This window comes from Schistocerca serialis, chromosome 8, assembly GCF_023864345.2.
Source record: "Schistocerca serialis cubense isolate TAMUIC-IGC-003099 chromosome 8, iqSchSeri2.2, whole genome shotgun sequence".
Classification (NCBI taxonomy): Eukaryota; Metazoa; Arthropoda; class Insecta; order Orthoptera; family Acrididae; genus Schistocerca; species Schistocerca serialis.
In genome coordinates, this window is record NC_064645.1 from 482,329,433 (window position 1) to 482,345,400 (window position 15,968).

At 38.9% G+C, this 15,968-nt stretch overlaps 1 protein-coding gene across 1 annotated transcript in view; it reads left to right on the top strand.

Moving 5' to 3' along the window:
* LOC126416444 (RNA-binding protein 42-like) overlaps window positions 1-5,604 on the top strand; it is a 351,434-nt gene extending 345,830 nt beyond the window's left edge. Inside the window, exon 7 of the mRNA XM_050084170.1 lies at window positions 5,463-5,604. The gene's annotated coding sequence lies outside the window, so the exon portion shown is untranslated. The remainder of the gene's footprint in view (window positions 1-5,462) is intronic.
* The last annotated feature ends 10,364 nt before the right edge of the window (window positions 5,605-15,968 follow it).

The following is a 15,968-nucleotide window of genomic DNA, read 5'->3' on the forward strand; positions in this document are numbered from 1 at the left end:
AATGAAGGAATATGACAATTTTTTTGCGTATCTTTCTCAAAAACCCATCCACTTCATTTATATGTTTGAGAAGGTGTAAAATATTTGCCTGCTCCTTTAATCTAAAACTCATCAAGACTAATTTGCTGACTGAATTTCTTCTTGTCAGCTGTATTAGGTAGAGAGTTACTACCTAATAGTGACTTATGAAAAGTTGTCCCAGACTGGGACTCGAACCCAGATTTCCCGCTTTTTGTGAGTGGTTGCCCTAAACACTTCAGCTGCCCAAGCACGCACCCCGGACTGACCCAAACCTCCATCCTTATATCGGTGTCCATTAAATACATCACCTTATGCAACATTACTTGGACTAGGATGAATGAGAGAATTAGAAATTGAAACCGATGTTGTTATCAACATGTACCTGCCTAGACTTGTAACACTCACTTGTATGTCTGAAAGAATAGACACAATTGACTAGCCACAGCTGTACAAAATACAGTGCACTATTGATTATTCGTGTATCTAAAAAAAATGGAGCAGGGGGGGGGGGGGGGGGGGGGGGAGTGCATGTGTTGTGTGGACGCTAAGCCACATCTGAGCACTCCCAGATGTGGGCTACTGATGCTGCTGCTACTACCCATCCAGTAGACACCGTCCCGAATACATATTGAAAAATCTCAAATATTTGTGTTTTTCAATTATTTCTGTAGCCTAGTTCCATAGATGGCCAACTCCATTTTTTATACAGTTTGAGATAATAACAGATTTCAAGAGTGAATAGTGTAGGGAATCCAATACTGGTAGTCTATAATGATAAAAATGGGCAGAAGCATTTTAAGATCATTTTTAAACATTTGTCTTGGTTACAAAATCAGCCAAGAATAAAATATGTTGCTGACAAAACAGCCACCTCCACTAGGCACCAATCACAAGGCTTAGTTCTACCATGTGACCTCACAAGTTCATGACATTTTTAGAGACATATTGATGACCAGTGTATTCTGCATCTATCTACAACAAACTGAAAACAGAATTATTCATACACACAACTTTTGCATCAAGATTTTTTCGTGTCGCAAAGAAATTAGACGATAAGGTAGCTGTAATTTCATATGATTCACAAAAAATATACTATTTCCAGAGCTTCCAGATCAAAGCACATAATATTCAAGGCTGCTGTATTACTATAATTTGGCAGTGGTTTCTGGATGTTCTAGTGGACCTGGAACTCTGCTTTAAGAGAATGTATCAAGCTGGACAGAACATGAAGGAAAGTAGTCGTCAAAAAAAGGAGCCTCTGTAGTATATGAGGAACTTGAATGTAAATGTAAAACCAGCTATTTTGAAGGCAAAGACACTGTACAGCTTATAGCAGGTGGGTGTCCAGACCAAAACAAAAATACAATCTTGACTAAAAGGAACAAAATATTAGAGCAAAAAAATTGAACTCTTTTTCTGTCACAGGGCACTCTTATATGCCAAGTGATAGAGTTTTGGTGCACTTGAAAAAAATATTAAGAAAAAGATAAGATTGTGCAGCCTGGAGAGCACCTTGATAAATTTAGTAAGCATGGAACCATCAAACTTTTAGGAAAGGATTGGGCCAATCCAAGATTTCACAAGTCAAAAAATCAGTTTTGGCCAAGAAACCAAAGTCAGTACATGTCAGTGATGAACAAAACTATAACTTTCAAACTGAGCAATCTTTGTGTGTCATGAAAGCAGAGGAAAAACCAATAGACACTGACCCTAAAGAACTTAAGATTGGAGTAAAAGTAAGTGTGTCTAGGATACAAGACATGCAAGCATTACTAGCAAAACACTATGGTGAGAAGTAGAATGAGATTGGAAATGTTAAGTGGTATGAAGAAGTAATGAACAACAGTAGTTTATTGCCTGACAATCCACTACCTAAATGTATGTGTTTGAATGAATTGCCTATTGAAGGACATGAAATTGAAGTAAATCAACTCGTTTTACTGGACAGTTAAGATGTTATTTTTCAGACTTTACAATATGTGACCAATTTCGTATCATTAAAATTATGTTTCCATACAGTTTGTGTTTTAGTTATTTAACCTGAAGCCTGGTACTACAGTCACACATGATTATTACTGACAAAGCCCACACCACCAGACACCGAGTAAAAAATGTGGCCTTATCTGATTGTTGGTTACAAACCCAGCAATCTCCATATTTGACGTAAGCTATACTATGTTTAGATCTACTGTCCAATAGTGACATGAAAATTTGTGGTGGACCAGGACTCAAACCCGCGTTTCCCGCTTATTGTGAGTGCCCGCCTTAACCACTTTGGCTATCTGTGCACACTCCATGGATCGACCCAAACCTCCATATTTCACACTGTCTATGTTCTTACATCATAGTCCACTAAATTCATCACCTAATGGTCAAAATTTTACTTGAATTCCTGCAATAGGGGAAAAATGAGACAAAAAATCAAGACCAATGTTGTTGTTGTTGTTGTTGTTGTGTGCCTACATAGGCTTGTAATACATGCTTGCAGTGAATTAGTTTTGAATAACTTCACACAGTTGTGCATGATCAACAGTGCCTGTTCTAAAAACTAAAAATCATCCTTGCACAAATTCTATACTGATTCAGTGCTGTTGAATAGGTCACTCCTGCAAGCCACATGGGCTGCTGTTAAGAGTGACATTGTTAGTTGCAAATCAAAGTAATGATGTTGAATTTGTCTAGGTCCATCTGCTTTATTTGTGTGTGTCACTATATTATGAATCTGAGGAAACTGCTTGAAAAACTGTCTATATACTTTGCCCAGTACAGTCAGTAGGCAAAATTATCTGTCACTACATTGTGTTGGTTCAATGTGTCTGATGATTTGTTGGAGATTACAAGCAGTCAACTTTTCTAATTGTTAATTTTTATTGTAGTGAAATGAACATTTTGGTCTATGACAATACAGCTGCATTTGTGCTAATGAGTTAATCGACCATACAAGGAAGCCCAACAGATATGTTTCCCCGTGTTAGGCTGGGGGAGGTACTTTCTTATTGAGACCAACTGGGTTGGCAGTACAGGTGGAGATAAATGTAGGACATTGTCCAAAGCCAAAAGCAATGACATTTTGTGGCCAAACAAGAGATTCCTTTTAAACTGTCAGTGTTAGACATCAAATGTATGTTACTGACCATCTTGCAAAAAAATGAGCCGTTGCTTGAAAAGTGTTCCAATTTAATCACAACTTCAGACATATAGTAATTATTGTTTAGTCATTTCTCCACAATGATTTGTAAAAATTCTGAGTATGTCGCTGTCCAACTGATCTGAGGATCACACTTAACTGAGGCTGCAGTCACTGATGCAATCTACAAGTAAACACTGTGCATAGCAAAGCGTTGGTGCTATTGTTTCTGATTCCTCTTAAGCGTGACAGATGAAATGCAGTCAGGCGTGCCACAATCTCTGTTTTAAGCATTAAGTCTTCAACTGCCATATTTGTCATGATTCCAATGGCCATTAGAATCAGCTTCTGTAGTTCTGATCAAATGTTACACGTACAAAGTATTATCACAACTCATCAAATAGCTCCCCATAATGGAACAAAATTCTTTGCCTTTACACATGTCTGCTTGTGTCTGTATATGTGCGGATGGATATGTGTGTGTGCGCGAGTGTATACCTGTCCTTTTTTTCCCCCCTAAGGTAAGTCTTTCTGCTCCCTGGATTGGAATGACTCCTTACCCTCTCCCTTAAAACCCACATCCTTTCGTCTTTCCCACTCCTTCCCTCTTTCCTGATGAAGCAACCGTTGGTTGCGAAAGCTTGAATTTTGTGTGTGTGTTTGTTAGTGTGTCTATCAACATATCAGCACTTTCGTTTGGTAAGTTACATCATCTTTGTTTTTTTTATATATATGGGGGGGGGGGGGAGGCGGCTAGTTGTATTTAATTATGTTGTTCTGATTATAATAATTCCATATCTTAAGATTATACTCCAATCAAAAAGTTTTGCATCACCTCGGTTCCGAGAGATCCAGAAACTGTACAGAAAATTGGAATAGAGATAAACATAAAAATCATTTCTGCCCTTTTTATTGCTCATGAAAACCACACATTGCATGTTGTACCACCATAAAGCAAGACCTTCAGAGTTGGTAGTCCAGATTGCTATACACATTGGTACCTCTGTTACTCAGTATCACATCCTCTTACACTCGTGCATGCCTGTATTCATCGTGGCATACTATCCACAAGTTCATCAAGGCACTGTCGATCCAGATTGTCCCACTCCTCAATGGCGATTCGGCATAGATACCTCAGAGCGGGTGGTGGGTCACGTCATCCATAAACAGCCTTTTTCAATCTATCCCAGGCATGTTCAATAGGTTTCATGTGTTGAGAACATGCTGGCCACTCTAGTCGGGCGATGTCATTATCCTGCAGGAAGTCATTCATAAAATGTGCATGATGGGGGCGTGAATTGTTGTCCACGAAGACGAATGCCTCGCCAATATACTGCCAATATGGTTGCACTATCAGTCGGAGGGTGGCGTTCATGTTTTGTACAGCTGTTAAGGCAGATTCCATGGCCACCAGCAGGGTACGTCGGCCCCACATAATGCCCCCCACCCCCACCCCAAACAACAAGGAACCTCTACCTTGCTGGACAGTGTGTCTAAGGTGTTTAGCCTGGCCAGGTAGCCTCTAAACATGTCTCCTATGATTGTCTGGTTGAAGGCATATGCGACACTCATCAGTGAAGAGAACATGATGCCAATCCGAGCAGTCCATTCGGCATGTTGTTGGGCCCATCTGTACTGCGCCTGCATGGTGTCGTGGTTGCGAAGATGGACCTCACCATGGACATCGGGAGTGAAGCTGCACATCATGCAGCATATTGTGCACAGTTTGAGTCGTAACATGACGTCGTGTGGCTGCACAAAAAGCATTATTCAACATGGTGGCGTTGCTGTCAGGGTTCCTTCGAGCCATAATATGTAAGTAGTGGTTGTATACTGCAGTAGTAGCCCTTGGGCGGCCTGTGCGAGGCATGTCATCGACAGTTCCTGTCTCTCTCTATTTCCTCCATGTCCGGACAACATCGTTTTGGTTCACTCCGAGATGCCTGGACACTTCCCTTCTTGAGAGCCCTTCCTGGCACAAAGTAACAATGAAAATGTGATTGAGCCATGGTATTGACTGTCTAGGCGTGGTTGACCTACAGAAAACACGAGCCGCGTACCTCCTTCCTGATGGAATGGCTGGAACTGATCGGCTGTCTGACCCCCTCCGTCTAATAGGTGTTGCTCATGCATGGTTGTTTTACATCTTTGGGTGGGTTTAATGATATCTCAGAACAGTCAAAGGGACTGTGTCTGTGATACAATATCCACAGTCAACGACTATCTTCAGGTGTTCTGGGAACCGGGCTGATGCAAAACTTCTTTTGATGTGTCTATTATCACTTATATTGAAAACTACAATTCTGATTTTCAGGTGTTCCTACCTAGTGGAGAAAATGAGAAGAAAATCGAGAGAACCTGTGAAATATTTGTTACGATCACAGAAAATGTGTTTATTAACACAAATTTTGTACGTGATTTATACGTGTGAATAAACAAATACTGTACATACAAAACATGCATTATCTGTTTTACATTCCCTGTGCCTGGAATTTATTTCTGATACATTGTTCAAAACACATAGTATATATTTTTATTTTAGCCATAATTGGAACAGTGCACAAAAGATGAATTGTGTAGGATCTGCTTGGTTTTCTGTAAAAAGCATTAAACTTTGTTAATATTAGTGTCACTGATAGTCAGTCTCACATAGCAGCCATTTCTTTTGTCTAAAGCTCATATATGCACACTCATTTTCAGAGTCCTCAGTTGTTGTTCACAGTAAGATGAACAGAACATTGTTAGTTTTTGATGTCCTCAAGAATATAAGCTTCTATGTGGAGCCATATATTGAATAAGTAGATAAGAGTTCCAATTACGTGCCTCAGAAGATACGTGTGGATAATTTTTTTTGTCATTAATTTATCACCAGAAGCAGCAACATAACGGATGGATTTGCATTTCAAATGTAACATAAATTATAAGCAGAAGTAGTCTCTCAGCCCCCCCCCCACCACACCTTACGAATACGATTCATATTGTCCCTTTATAGAAGAAATGCAGTTAGTGCAGTAGCACTGCAGGATTTGTCCAGAAATACATACATATGTTACAAAACCTGTATCGTTTACTAACGCTCACTATATTTAAATCGCAACCTATAATGCACCAAGCACCTTTTCCTTTTGTTCACAACAATGTTATGGCTACCAGACCTGGTTTTAAATATCTGCATGTTCAAAGCAAAGTTAATGATGACAGAAAAGCTAGCTCTTAAGTAGCCAGGTGGCACTCCCTGTTCCCACTTTGTTGGGAGTTGTAAACTCCGCAGTAAAAATCTCTGCCAATGGCAGTTGGCCGGGCCACAGTCTTCCCCATTTTCATTCTCTGCAGCTGTCCCCTGCTCTTCCACGCGCACTCTCTTGTAGTGGACTCGTTGTCAAGTAAAAATATCTTGTTGTGACACTACCCTTGTGCCAAATAAGACCACAATTCATTGGTCTACTGAAAGGTAACTTTCAACTACATGGAAGGAGCCATGTCCATATATGCATAATGAGATAAAAATAATAAAAACTTCTAATTTTAGTACTGAAATACTGTGGAAAAAATTAACATTTACAGCTCCAACAATAAACGACAAAAATGACAGAATGAAGGTAGTGAAATGTATGTAAGGTAGTTAAGTTATGGTTTGTAATTACTGTGTTCCCAGTTCTAGGTAGTTGGAAGGTCAATGTTGCTCTTGATATGGTTTCCCATGTAATGTTTTGAGAGAAAGTTTATAGAATGGACAGAGTCAGTAATTTACTATGTTTTAAGAAGATGAAAATTCACTGGTTGAGATAGCTTTTCTGAATAATATATTCCCAGCAAACATGTAATGTTGAATAAATATTATTATTATTATTATTATTAAAAGAACCATTTCTGCAGTGTCAGTTAATAAAGTGTTCTTCAGCTAATCTCTGAATCTACAGGGATCATCTCCATTATGTAGTGCAGTGAATGGTAGGCATCTTTACTTTTGAGATCAGTACTCGTGCAACCTGGACAGTAAGAGCTGATTAAGCCCTTAATTCTGAATGGACTCTCCAAAATGATAGTGGAAGCAATGCCTACAGTGAAAGTTTCAGGTGGGGCCAGGTTCACATCCTCTTTCGCTGAGCCATGTTGTAGTGGCTGCACCAGCTGTCTCCTGGTCGCTCACACAGTCCAGCTCCCACATCTGGCAATCTACTGCCTCCTGTCTCACATCGACACACATTTGCATCTCTTCCACCACTCTTGGCACCACCAGGAATCACTATCATTGGCTGTCTTTCAATCAACTTGTTTATGTTAATTTTAGATCCTTGTGCGGTTCAGAATATTACAAAAACATAGTAGTTACTTTTCTGCCTAAAATAAAACATCACACTTTTAGTTTGTTATAAAGTGTAAGAGCACACTGAACTACATAAAATGTTCCTTTTTGAATTTTCCTCTCAGGTTTTCCACCAAAGACGAGCTTCTGACTGATCTTCATGATGCTTGCCCCGCCATGTCTTTGTTTGCTGCGTAAAAGACTTGAAGTTGTCCATCTTTGTACCCTCCGATAGTATTGTGCCATATTTGGTAACATTGAGAAAAAATATGAATATACTGCAGAATCGTTACAAACCACAGCACTGTTTTTAGCGTACTACAAGCAAAGAAGGCAGTCACTGCATTTGCAGGATTCAGCAACTTAACATATAAATTAATCAAGCAACTCAGTTTAGCATTTTTTATATTTGCAAGTATTTCTATTTATGTTGAGTTGTATATGCAGATGGTAATGCTACTTTCCCTGAAGCAAGTGTAAGAATACTGTGTAAAACAGAATGACTAAGTCATACAGAGGTTTCATCAAATGTATTGGAATTCTTGCACTTACATCTCTTGCTTCTTAATGATATTTGTGGTTAGTAATAATGGTTAGCTTGAGATGAAATACAGGCTACACAACCGCAATCGTGGCACAAAAATAATTTGCATGTGCAACTTCCCTATTGTTCAGACTGGGTTCTGTATTCTGATGTGAACATCTGTAATAAGCTGCCAGCAAAAAAATTGTGAAACAGTATACATTCAAAAGAAAGGTAAAATATATCTTACTAGACCACATAAAAAAATTGTTTCCATATAGACAGGCCACTCAGGACAGCATGTCTGCAGTTATGAGAAATACCTCGTTCAGTGTGCTGAAGGTATTACCAAGGTCTTCACAGGCTGACATCCTCCAGATCTAGTCACAGGCAGACTTCCAATGTCATATCCTCACATGACCCTATTTCTCTAACCACCTCGAAGAACTAGCTACAAAGGTGCATCCTTACCTAAATACGAATGTTGTTGAATAAGTAATGCTCCACATTTTTTAAAAAAGCTATTAATATACATAGACAAATGTCCTTGTTGGTGCTTCACATCTGTTGTTTGTTCTGTGCGTCGGTGAAGTTTTTAACCGTTCTGGCAGATGGCAGAGCCATAGCACAGTGTCAAAATGGCATTCACATACAATTCACATTACAAGCAGTGTGCTGTTACTGAATTCTTGTGTGCAGAAAAAGAAATCATGATGATCATCTATAAACACTTGGGTGACAGTGTATGGCAATGCTGCAGTTGATATGAGTACAGCTGGGCGACTGGTAAAGAAAGTTACAGCCTCAGGAGATGCAGAAACAGAGCTCCATGATCAGCCACTCTCTGGACGTCGTGTCACAGCCACTGCTCCAAACATGCTGAATTGTGTGGATGCCATTATTCGGAAGTGCATCTGCAATGATCGAGACACTCAGGTATTCAAAGAGGTGCTCACGATGGGTTCCACGAACACTCACAGTGGACCACAAGATTCCGTCTGAATTGTAGGAGCGTTTTGAGACCCACAGAGAGACCCTTCTGTTACGGGGAATGAAAGCTGGGTGCACCACTTAGTGCCAGAAACAAAAAGGCAGTCCATGGAGTGGCATCACCCTCATTCACCACAAAAGAAGAAATTCAAGACAACCCCTCTGCCAGAAAAGTCATGGTGACAGTCTTCTGATAGCATCATTCTTGTGGAAGTTGTGCCAAGAAGGCCAACCATCAATTCAAAGGCATATTGAAGACTCTGAATAACTCAAGAACTGTTTCCAACATGTTCGACCGGACAAGAATCCAGCAGAAACCTTGCTCCAACACGATAATGCACGCCCACATACAAGTCTGAGAATCTGGGAACACATCTCCAAATTGGGTTACTCATTCCCTCATCCATGCTACAGTCCAGACTTGGCACTCTCAGACTTCAATCTCTTTGGTCCACTTAAAGACACTCGACGGGGAACACACTTTGAAAACAACAAGAGTGTTAGTCATGCAATGAAAACATGGCTACGCTTAGGACAAGAGCTTTTACCAGCAGGGAATACATGCTTTTCCACAATGCTGGCGTACGTCCGTAGAACGTGATGGAGACTATGTAGAAAAATAGGACAGGGACAACACATGTTGATGTAAATTGTCACCAAATTTTGACTCTTAACAGTAAATACGTTCTACGAAAAAAAAAGTTGGGCATTACTTTTTGAACGACCCTTGTATCATCCCACACTGGAACAACTGGACCACATCCTTTACTAGGGCTTCATACCTGGAAATGAGGAACAACCTATCAACCCTTCCTAAAGTGTTATTTGGCCACCCACCCAATCTGTGTAATATCCTTGTCCATCCTTAAGCCACACTCAGACCCAATATTTTGTCACTTGCGTCATATCCCCATCACAGGCTTATCCTATCTTACTGAAGGCAGAGTAACCTGCGAAAGCAGTCATATCATATACAAAGTCTGCTGTAAATTCTACACAGCATTTTACGTGGGCACAACTACCAAGCAACTGTTCACTTTAATGAATGGCTAGCAGCAGAGCTGAGCAATCAGTGATAAAACATGCTCCTTAGCACACCAGGATCAATTTCAATGGCTGCTTTGGAACCTGTGCCACCTGGATCCTTTTCTGAATTACATAGATAGAATTCATCCGTACAACACATTCTTTGATACTGTAATCCACCATGTCTCCTATCTTTGCTAGCCTCTGCATCACATCCCATCTTGCACCATACCTTTCCTCCTTCCCAGTCACATTCCTATGCTGTGCATCAGCTGCCTCTCCCTCCTAACTGTCAGACGTGCTGCTTCAACCCTCTGCCCCATTTTGTGACTATTCTCTCCTTGCCCACTCTACACTGCACAACTCCTCAAACCAGTCAAGCTGTAATGCTGGCACAATGTAGTCATACATGTGTTTGTGGCATGTGTTGTGTGTACGTCACGGAGGGGAGGTTGTTATATTTGTGTGTACTCTGTAGCTCTGAAAAATGATTAGTCCAAAGTCTAGAGAAATTCACTGTCTTGTTTATCTGCCTTTCAACAACTTAGCACCTCTACTATTCAATGAGGTATCGCCTTTAGTGATAAAATTATTTACAAATCTCCTATAACTTATTCTTACAAGAGTACTAACTATATGTCTGACCACCTTAACAGTGTGAATAACGGCTTTCCAAGAAACCAACAAACATTGAAAGGATGGCCTATCAGTCACCTATATGACGACTTGCTGAACTGAATGTAGGAGGTAGCTGCTGAGTCATCAGGTGCCCATTATTACCATGAAGACTAAGTAAAAAAAAATTGAGAAACACACACACACACAATATACTAAACAGGAAAGCTAAAGAAAGATCAAATGGAGAAAAACACAGTTTGAAAGAGTTCAGTGCCCTTTTCAACAAAGAGGTCATTAGGCCTGGCTGGACACTGATGCGGATGGAAATCAGTCTTGTACTTCTTAAAGGAACTACTCTAGCATTAGCATTAAGTGATTTAGGAAATTATGGAAAGCTAAAATCTGCATAAAAAATTGGACAATTCAAAGAAGTACATTGGAGGGGAAGATGGAAAACAACAAATGAGGGAATATTACAATTTAATGTTTCCTTGACAACAAGATCATTTGAAATGGAGCACAAGTTTAGGCTGGGAAGTACGATCAGCTGTGTCCTTTCCAAACAAACCATCTTGGTAAGTGAACAATATGAGGATATGGGATCTCTCTCAACAATTATTGGATTAAATGCTGCTGTGGTACAGTATTAAGATGTTTTGCTGCAATACAAATGGGAAAAAAGCTTAGCAACTTATCTAGAAGAAAAAGTAGTTTTATTGGTCCCATGTAAGTGGTACAGGAAATTACTCTGCTAGACATGAAAGTACATGGCTATTTTACAAAGTACACATCTATTAATTGTAAACAGAATTTACACAGCAGAAACTTTATTCATGTTTTACATGCACTTAATTGCAAACAAATCTGCTAAAATATACCACAATGTGTAAGAATCTAACATACATATGGGTACAAAAATGTAAATACAAAATGCAAAATGTGCAAATACAATGTCTACAAAGGGGAAAAGCTATCAGGTTTTCTATCTTTGGACCAATTGCTTTCCAAAGTAACCCAAAGTGTTATTGTCTGTAGTTACAACATAAAATTACTTTTTAAAAAAGTCATCAGTTACTAAACAAGTTAACAATAGTTTGCTTCCAGTATATAAAATTGTTCAGAATGATGGAGAGAAAAATTTTTACTCTCTTAGTGCAGCACACAATTGTATTTCTAATGCCTTCTAGACAGTGGCACCATTAGCTGGTACCTGAGTGAAGGCACATTTCTTTTCACTGAAAAGTCCACAGACTCACTTTTTATGGATGAGGGAACTTTATATTACAAATTAAGGGCAATGCATGCATTTATTCTTCCATGTAACATGTTACAATCACTGCACGATTACCACAAACATCACTGCACCAAAGTTACTTATCTAATATGACTAGAGTTCAAGAATAATGCAGCATAATAAAATTTTGTAAAATTTTTTGAATTACCTTCACGAAATAGTTCACTTGGATTCAAAAATTACACATTTAACTCATATACATCTACATGATGCAATAAGTGGAATAAAAAAGTACTGCAGAAATAAAACATCGAAGAAAGTACAGAATTCATTTACAATTCGTTGCTGAGAAACAGGTAGGATTTCCATGAGCTGCACCACAACAGGGTGCCTGATGTACAGGAAAGATTTCCTTGTTTTGGCCTTGCAATAATATAGACTGAAATCTTCAGAAAAATCTTATTAATATGCTAGCCTATATTGAAAGAACTTTGTATTTTGGTAGTGACACACCACCTATGCAAGAAATGTGTGGGAGAAATTCAGATTTAAAAATTGTAACTCTGTACACATGAGAAAACAGCATGTTTTGTTTTATTGGTAACACAAAGAACTTTTAGAAGGTATGTCCATAAGGCACTGCAGGAAGTTCTGTGCATAGAAAGAAAATATAGAGTGTGCCTGCTTATATAATACTCGTATGTTTGTTTGATTGCTATCAGTTAGTAGATATGTTTCAGAGCTGAAATTTCTTGCTGTCTTCATGATGTACAAAAATGTCTGCGTGCACATAATTCCCCTCCCCCCACAAACACACACACATACCTGTGGTTTGATTAAATACCAGTTTTACCTTGAAAGTAAATTATCATCATGTGTCTCACACAAAGACCATTTGTGTAACCCGTTACAGCATGAATTTTCATTTCTGAGACAGGTCATGCAATACAGTATACAATTTTGCTGCAAGGCTCCATCTCATTTTTCATCTCAGTGTCAACTGTTTGATCAAAGGTAAATAAATATAAATGTTGTGTGACTAGGGCCTCCTGTCAGGTAGACCATTTGCCGGGTGCTAGTCTTTCAATTTGACGCCACTTCGGTGACTTGCGCGTTGATGGGTATGAAATGATGATGATTAGGAGAACACAATAACCAGTCCCTGAGCGGAGAAAACCTCCGACCCAGCCAGAAATCGAACCCGGGCCCTGTGGATTGACATCCTGCCCCGCTGACCACTCAGCTACCAGGGGCAGACAGATCAAAGGTGTGATGCTATTTTTTACTACTTGTAAAAATGAGATGTATTTCACACAAGTGAAATCAAATCTTGAGCAATTTACAGTTTCGATGCTGTAAGATTTTTGTTCGAAGCCTTACCTTTCTCAATGATGATGGTAATGAGATGTGGCAGTCCACTTTTGACAATATTTTTGCCCCCACAAATTTTATGAAAACTATCAGTTAAATACAACATACGTTCCTGCAAATACTTGCAGCTTTGCAAAGATCGCAAAACGACTACATTAAGTCCATGATATGTCTCAGAAATCTCTCTCTTAAAACAAAAAAGGAAAGCTTGATATTAATAGCAGACTTTCTACTTTAGAAGACACCTCTGTTCCTACAACAGCTAATAATGCTTCAGATCTACTACATGAGCATTGAGAGGGAACTGAATAACTTGCACATAATCAGCTTCAGTTTCCTCTGCTCTCGCAACAAGTGTATGGGACAAATATGTAAGGTGGAACAAATACGTAAGGTCATTCATATTCATTATCATCCTGATCATCATCGTAATTGCCCCGTACTAAAGACTTGCATGCCTTACATCACATAGCATCATTATCTGCTATTTTCTACTTTACAGACTTAGTAATCTTGCGCTGTATGCTTTGTAACAGGTAACTAACAACTGTAACATTATCTTCTCCTGAAACACAAAGCTGGAACAATCAAATATCTCTCATTAACAAGAAGCAAAGATTGTGATTAATTCAGATACTGTGTGTTTCAGTACATGTGCCATATAATTGCAAATGGGTGAGACAAGCAGTCCTCCATTGCAATCTAGCAGGTGCCCATGTTCTTTTGTGACTATAATGTGTGATATGTCAAAATATGTGTAGTGGACACTTAGTTATAAGTATGCACCATTACATGATTAATGTGAAAGTAATATCACTGAAAATCTACAGTTTTCACTTTACTCACTTACATAGAAATTTTAATTTTAACAAGAACTGGAGGCTGCTTGCTGATGAGAATGAAAACTATTACTGTCAAGAAATGTCAATGCTGAAGAATGCAATCCCATTTCTATGTCGAATAAAAAATGCATTCTATAATAATGAAAATAATCAGTTTTTTACAATATAATGTAATAGGATAGATAAAAAAAATTACTCACCAAGTGGTGGCAGGAGAACAAACACACAAAAGAAGGTTATACTTATACAAGCTTCCTGAGCCAGTGGCTCCACCTTTTGGCAGAAGGGTTGAAGTGGAAGAAGAGGAGTGAAGGAAAAGGACTTGACAGGTTTAGGAAAAGGGGCAGATTTCAAGAAAGTCACCCACTTTCGCAGGTCAGGGGAGACTTACCAGATGGGATGAGGAGGAAAGACTTTTAGGTTTTCAAATCTCATCCAGTGCAGTCCCCAACAATCAGTCTTTCCTTCTCATCCCGGCCTCCCTTCACCTGCGATTCTGCATGACTTTTCCGAAATCTGGGCAGATTCCTAAACCTCTCCAATCCTTTTCCTTCACTCCTCTTCTTCCCCTTCTACAATACCGCTGAAAAGAGGAGCCACTGGCTCCGGAAGCTTGCATAAGTATAACCTTCCTTTATGTGCGTGTCCTCCTGCCACCATTTGGTGAGTGGATTTTTTTTTATCTATCCTACTACAAAAAATGTATTCTGTATGGGAGATGATGACAGTGTCTAAAACAAAAGTGTTTCATACCAATTTATGCTTATTGAAGATACATTTAGCAGATCATATAAAAAGAGTACCTCTGGCACAAGTGAAATTTAGAATTGGTCTGGCAGAAAACCACAAGGGATAAAATGGCACTGTGCAAGATTGATAACAGGTTAACCCACACCAACAGCTACATCAGTGCCAAAATAATACATGCATGACCATGAATTGTTCCAGTTAAGCCCATTATAAGGCAATGGGGATACAATTTATAGATGTTCAGTGACAGTAAAGATTATAAAAGTAAACTGACAGTGGGATTTCTAAGTCAAAGACCGAAAGCAGATTTTGTATGCTCAGTCTCAGTAAGGACTGTGTGTTACATTCCTAATTGTAAAACTATTACAAATATTTATCTTAAGGTTTCATACTTCTCAAATACCATCAAACTCCTCATATTAACAATAAAACAAAAAGGAAAGATGAGTACCAAAAGTAGGCCCATATTAAGATGTCTGTCTGTTCTTTACAGTAATTCAGCCATGTTGCATTATCCAGCTTCAAACTATGCTAGTTGGTAATAGTAACCACATGAATAAATGACAAGAATAAAAAATTACAATGACACACATTCTACGTTAAGAAAATCCTGTGATAAGTTTAGTCTTCCTTTTACATTTGTTACATGGTTGACTGTTGACACACATGAAATCTTGTTAAACAGCTCTGTGTCATTCAAAATTAAGGACCAATTCATCTTCGAAATGAACCACATTCCTGCATCCAACTGGTTTAGTAAGATACCAAATCACACAACTGAAGAAGCAGGATGAAAAGATTCTGGGAGGGAGCGGGGGGTGGAATTAATAAAAAAAAAAAAAAAAAAAATGTGAATTTCATTTTTAACATGAGAATGCTGTACAAGATTTTAAACCGAAAGAGATGTTGCACACTAAGTTTGATCCAGTGACGCCCATGCACAGGAAGCATTCAATACCAAAAGTTAAAAGTGTCACAGCTGGGCCTGTGGTTTCATTTTCTCACACTGTGCAGCATGTTGATTTTCAGGGGAACAGCATAAAAATTTACCTTAACAGTTAGTTCTTCTCACAGTGAGTCTGAGAATTTACTGCACGTTGTGTCTATTCATCCCTAACAACATTAAAGGTTGGAAGGTCAACTTGAAGGAAACTGGCATC